We start from the raw sequence: 6,739 nt of genomic DNA on the forward strand, positions 1-6,739 counted from the left end.
TCATATCCTCATCAGGACTTTTTCAACCCCTCAAAACCTCCCATCACATCTTTATTCCCATTATAACTTGTTATAATGGAAATACCTCGAAACCATGCCGAATTTCCCCTTTTCGCTTATTGCGTGCAAATTAAACACATAACGCTTACCATAATACACCGGACCCGACAGATTTATTAACCGGAATACATATATTTTCAAGTCTGGAGCATTTCACATATCGCAATTGGCAAGGTCCCAAGGCTTGAATATAAGGTGCACGACGATATGGTGGACCCGTTGATCCTACTAAACATAACACATTTATGTCGGGTCCGAAGCCCCATCGCATATTGCATATCGACAGAGCTTAGGATCATTTATAAAACACAATGTGATATGGTGGACCTGCAACGTTATTAAATACAGCATATCTATATATATATATATATATATATATATATATATATATATATATATATATATATATATATATATATATGTATATATATATATGTATATATATATACATATATATAGATATATATATATATAGATATATATATATACATATATATATATATATATATATATATATATATATATATATATATATCTATATATATATATATATATATCTATATATATATATATATATAGATATATATCGGGTCTGGCCGAATTGCATATCACAATCGGCGGAGTCCTAAGCCCATGCAAATTTCAATATGCGATTTGGCAGACCCGCCGATCTTATTAAATAGAATATATATGTTATCGGGTCCACCTCCCCCATCACTAAATTGCTATTGTCAGAGTCTAGCACTTATGCCTAAGGCCGGAAGAGATGAAGCAGACTCGTCGATAACTATGTGTTCGGGCATATTAATTTTGAAATCTAGCCTTTTGGTCAAATGCAGTCTTTTCTGTGTATTCCTCTATTTTCGATAAGATGTCATGGTCTAGGTTTTCAAAAGAAATCTGATAGGGGCGATGTTGCATATGATGTCCCATTGGGATATGCGATTGCGACTCATCGCAGCACAACTTCGATTGAGCTAGGGGTTGTTTATTTCACACTCACTCTTTTAATTTCATTACGCCTTATCATTTTTCAATGATGACGAGAGATGTTCGTGGGTGTTTTTATCATCTGTTCATAATCATAAGGCTAATATGAATTATTTCTGTAGGTGAGTTCAAGTGGACCCGGTAGCATATAAAGGCGTTGTATGTCTAGATGACACCTCTGCACCCCAGGTGTGGATACTGCAAAGGCGAAGCCTGTAGAAAGGGGTATGAACTGCCATAATGCATAATGAAGGAATGCTTTGTGTCAAAAGGGAAGCACAACACTTATCCATCAAGATGTCACTCCCTCCAGAAACACCTCAAAGCATGCTAGATGTGGGATGATGGGCACAACATATTCAGTTTCCTCCAAGAAATGATAAGGAATAATAGCCACTCCGCACAAGTGCAATGAAATGATACGCAACCATTCTCTGTTTCATCGACACCCATTCATTTCCCCAAGAAGAAGGACGCTCCAGCAAAGGCGGCTTTGACTTGATCCATGTAGTGAAAAGAAAGGGGAATGGAAAATTCATGGGAGACACGGGGGTCAATTCCTGAAGGTATAAATATTACCTTTGTAGATGAAAGGGGGGCTTTATTTTGGCAGAACAACTTTTGTTTATTGTGAGTAAGGAAGACTGTTTGGGTCAGAGAAGGAGCCTTTTTTCAGATTGATTTTCCTCTTCTTTAAATGTTAAGAATCAGGATGTTGTTGGGAACATAAATATGAATGTGATTTGTGTTTGTGCCCATCGATAACTTACAATTTATGATTAGCTTTGGTTGTTTGAATGTGATTCTTCATCATAGTTAATTCATGAGTAGTCCCTGATTTGAAACTATGTTAAACATCAGTTGCAAGCTTTAATTCCATAAAAGGAATGTGTATTCCTATATGAGTGATTGGATTTAAATTTAGAATTGATGCAACCTTGTTCTTATGTGTGTTATCACTGAAAATTCTGTTGCCAAAATTTTTTAGCCGAGCTTAAGGACAGGGTGTTTTTGCAGCGCATGAATCCTCTTTTAACAGTTTCGCAGCGCAACATGCTTCAAGTGATTTCGTAGCGCGCTACGAAATTGGGGATTTGCTCGAGTTTTCAGTAGAAGGTTCATATACTAAATTTTGATGATGAGCAGAGTGATGCAAAGGCCCAAAAAGGGAATGCAGTGGCAATGTATAAAGTTGGTGTTTTCTACTACTTTGGTTTGAAGGGGGTTCCCCGTGACCATGCGAAAGCATTATCATGGTTTCTTAAAGCGGTTGAGAAAGGAGAATATATTGCTAATGTACATGTGCTGAGTGTTAATCAACTATTAGAATCGGCTCTGGACACAGCACGGCATGTGGCAAGTAGTATATTCACCTCGACTACTCCTGTACCTTACACCCAAATGACAAGCCAGCGTGAAGCTTTTGTAATTGGCAAACAAAGGAAAATGTCGGTCGTCATGAGCTTCAAGAGAAATCCAGATCCTTTGCTCCTCCCTGCACCGAATAAATGATTTGAGTGGATTGATTGTGTATAAAGCTGATAGTTAAATTGAAGTATACTTGTATTGGTTTAATGTTCTCATTAGCAGTTGCAAAACAGTGTCTGATGGTTTAGTGGCCAATCTTCTGGGTGAATCAAATGTATTGGCACTTGCTCGAATATAGCATATGCTATCTCTGAACAACATTTTGCCCCCAACTTATTCAATATTTTTGAATATTGGGATGTTTGCTTGCGAGATACTCATGCTTTGTACCATCACTAAGGCGTATGGCTTCTTTCAATGGCGGCGTCCTCTTCTCTGGTAAACATACGTGGATGGTCATATGGATCATCACCATCCACATTCTTGACCGGCGAGTCGAGGGTGTTCGCTAAGTCTGTTTCAGGCCTTCAGCCTCTGCCATGTCGCCTTCATAGCACGACGTGCACGTTGGCCAATCCTGTTGATTCTCCTAATGGCAGAGCATTCACCCATGTATTTCAGAGTCGGGGTTTGACTGGGTTGCTTGGTTCTAGTTATCCACAAGAAATGGTTCAAAGAGACTTGGGGCATGATACAAGACTACGAATTTTCTCAGGCTCAGCAAATCCTTCTCTTGCACAGGAAATTGCATGTTACTTGGGCCGGGATCTTGGTAAAATTAGAATTAAAAGGTTTGCTGATGGTGAGATATATGTTCAACTCCAAGAAAGTGTGAGAGGTTGTGACGTGTTCTTGGTGCAACCAACATGCCCACCTGCAAATGAGAATTTGATGGAGCTTCTTATAATGATTGACGCTTGCCGTAGAGCATCTGCCAAAAATATTACAGCTGTTATTCCATACTTTGGATATGCTAGAGCAGACAGAAAGACACATGGACGTGAATCTATTGCAGCAAAACTTGTTGCAAACTTAATAACAGAAGCAGGTGCAAATCGAGTTCTTGCATGCGATCTTCACTCTGGACAGTCCATGGGGTATTTTGATATTCCTGTGGATCATGTCTATGGTCAGCCTGTAATTCTAGATTACCTGGCCAGCAAGGTGATTGCATCGAACGATTTGGTGGTTGTATCACCCGATGTTGGTGGTGTTGCTCGTGCTCGTGCTTTTGCTAAAAAACTATCTGATGCCCCTCTGGCTATGGTAGATAAAAGGCGTCAAGACCACAATGTTTCTGAGGTTATGAATTTGATTGGTGATGTGAAAGGGAAAGTTGCTGTCATGGTTGATGACATGATTGATACTGCTGGGACAATTACAAATGGGAAGTCTAAGCAGGCCACCTGGGGTAGTTCCTTGCGACCTGTTTACACCTTCAATACAGTCAAGGACTTCTGGTGTGTTTTTAACAATATAATTCAGCCGAGTAAGTTGATAGCTGGTTCAGATTTTCATTGCTTCAAAGCTGGAATTGAGCCAAAGTGGGAAAACCCTAAATGTGCAATTGGAGGAAAGTGAACTGTTACCACCTTGAAAGGAAAGCCTGTTGTCGATACTTTCTGGCTGCACACTTGGTCAATGTGCGTGCTCGATAAGATAAGATTTGCCATATGGACCAAGAATGCTGCAAATGAAGCTGCATAGATGAACATTGGAAATGCAGGGGTTTTCTCTGTAATACTCTGTTTACTGAAATGCAGGGGTGGTTGCACAGGAAAGAGACATGAATGTTTTCGGTCCATTAATATCTTCAGTTTCCTGGTGTTGAAGGTTTTGCTTTCTATGTTTGTTGCAAGACTTTAAATTATACAGCGGGTAGCCTTGTAAAGGTTTTGTAAGGTGTTCTAACCTAATTGATCTGGAATGTATTCCATATCAATAGTGTTTGTTAAAGACTATGAGCACATCTTGCAGAGGCACATTTATGCCTTGTTTAGTGATCTTTGGAAAATGGGTTCTGTAAGAATAAGGATTCCCACTTAAAGCTGATGTGCTCGATTCAGATTATAGAATGTGCCATTGTTTTGTGCACTTAAGGAATCAGAAATGGAAACAGTTTCAGATGGCAGAGCCAAACATGAGTTTGATTCAGATTTCAATTCAACACATAAGGAAGCAGGTATTGAAACAACAGGACAGTTACATGAGAAGGATGGTCAGTGTTCGGACCTTGCTGATGCTGAAGCTACACACTGGCAATCATTTAGCTATGAGAGGAAGACTGTGTTTTTTAAATCACACAGCAGTTTCGTAGCGCGCTACGAAACTGCTGTAGGTGATGTTTTCAATGTAGAATAAACAGTTTGACTGGGAATGTTAGAAGAGAGACACCTGTACAACAATACAGCCTACAGCTCATCTGGAGACATGGTGTTTGGTAGCAGCGTTCCATACTTTGAGCTATTAAAGAGTTGGGAACATGCTGCTACATTTTCGGAGGATGGTAGGAGACAGGGACCTTAAAAATAGGTGTTTTGATCCTGATGATAAATGATTCATCAGCGCTAACAGGTATCCAAAGTCAGTGTTCCTTGCATCTGTAGCGCAATCATCTTGAGCCTAACCAACAAAAGACAGCTGTCAAAGATCAAGAAAGGAATCAGGCATACGAGGAGATGAAGTTAGAGTTTTAGTGTGATTAGGACTCTTTGTAATTACAGCTCAATACTTTATGTATTTAATGAGTTTGTTTAAAAATAGATAAGGGTAGTTAATGATAGGTCATCGAGCTCCCCTCATGCTGGAGGAGGAGACTCAAAGTAGTTTAGTTTGTTTTCCTATATATAGTGAAAACTCTGATGTAATGAGGGTTGGAGATTTATAAAAGAAACAGAGTTTTTATATTGGCTAATGTAAAAGACTTTTGACAGTAATAGAAAGATTACTTTTTCTTCCCAAGATTCATCTTGTGTTCAAAGGCTCAGAATATATGTGGTTTTGTCTTTATCCTTTCTGTTTTACAGCTCAATAGACATGCAATCACTCTGAATTCACCTAGTGCTCAGACTTCCTGTGTATGTTTATGAGTTGAGGTTCTTTTTGAGAAATGTTCTGAGTGTTTAAACATTATATGCCTTGGCTTCCATGATTGAGTAGTTAATAGTTTACTGCAGAGGTGTTTGACTCCATGAGCCCAATGGAAGAAGTGTTATTTTGTTGTTCCAACCAGCTTATTTTCATGTATTGTTTGAAGAGTTAGCCATCTTTTCTTGTTATTAATCCATATCAAAAATCTGTGAGAGAGCCCTCTCTGACTGAGGAGGCTAAGCCTTAGTCTAAAGCCTGGTTTGAAATAGTTTCATGAGATCTTGCTAAGTAGCAGCCCTTAGTACACGATTTTGTGATAACAATGTGAACCAGTAATTGATTCATTTAGACTTGGGATTCATATATGATGTTTAACCTCTCTTTTTCATGCTCTTATAGGATAGATTAGGATAGCTAGGACTAGATTAGAGTAGTTAGAAGTAGTGTAGATAGGATTTAATACATAGAGGTTCGTTGTTTTATTTTTTTGATTTAATTGAAGTCTTCCTCCCAGAAGCAATCTATCAACGCATTTAACAGTTTATGGGGTCCTTTAAAACCCGACGGAACTAGCCATCGCAAACGAAAGTAGTTCTAATTGGGGCTTACAATCGGATAATTCCCCTTGATGGCATAGCGAAAATTCGACATGTCAACAAATTGGTGCTAGAAGGAGGGCCAACCTTCATCCACAACTTTTCAAGATTTCATCTATAAATGTTGCGCATGGAATCGAAAAGATTAATGTATGGATCGTAAAATTTGGAGAGATCCTGCCACACATATGAAAAATCCTCATTTCAAAGAAGAAGAGATCCCTCTAAGTACCGTGTCTAAGTCACCCATAGAGGAGAGACTGTGGGAGTATCCTGTCACTCAGGAACAACCAATCAGAATTCTTACCCGTGCCTACGCTCGTTCCCTCTCTTAGCTCCCCATCTTTTACTCTTTACCTCCAACAACTAAAAGAAAGCCAAGTATCTTTACCCTAAATGAAGAGACATCTGTAGCCTCTTCTCTTGATGATATTGTTCTAGAGTCCTTGCAAAGTATCGACACTCCTTGGGAAGGAATTCCTGGGGACTCCCCTCTAAAGGTAACCCCTCACCTGATTTGGAGAATCCTAACGGAGAAGCCTCCAACCAGAACTTCCCTGTCCATAATATGGCTAAAATTCCTCCTCTAGGTGGGAATCCGCCTCTATAACCTCCTCCAGGTGGGAATCCTCCTC

The 6,739-nt window shown here is 39.2% G+C and overlaps 1 pseudogene; it reads left to right on the plus strand.

Moving 5' to 3' along the window:
* The first annotated feature begins 2,815 nt into the window (after positions 1-2,815).
* Positions 2,816-3,999, plus strand: LOC149159570 (ribose-phosphate pyrophosphokinase 1 pseudogene; annotated as a pseudogene).
* The last annotated feature ends 2,740 nt before the right edge of the window (positions 4,000-6,739 follow it).

The sequence above is a fragment of the Pinus tabuliformis genome, chromosome 5_2, assembly GCF_031772625.1.
Source record: "Pinus tabuliformis cultivar Carrire ecotype Pingquan chromosome 5_2, CPIR1, whole genome shotgun sequence".
Lineage (NCBI taxonomy): Eukaryota > Viridiplantae > Streptophyta > Pinopsida > Pinales > Pinaceae > Pinus > Pinus tabuliformis.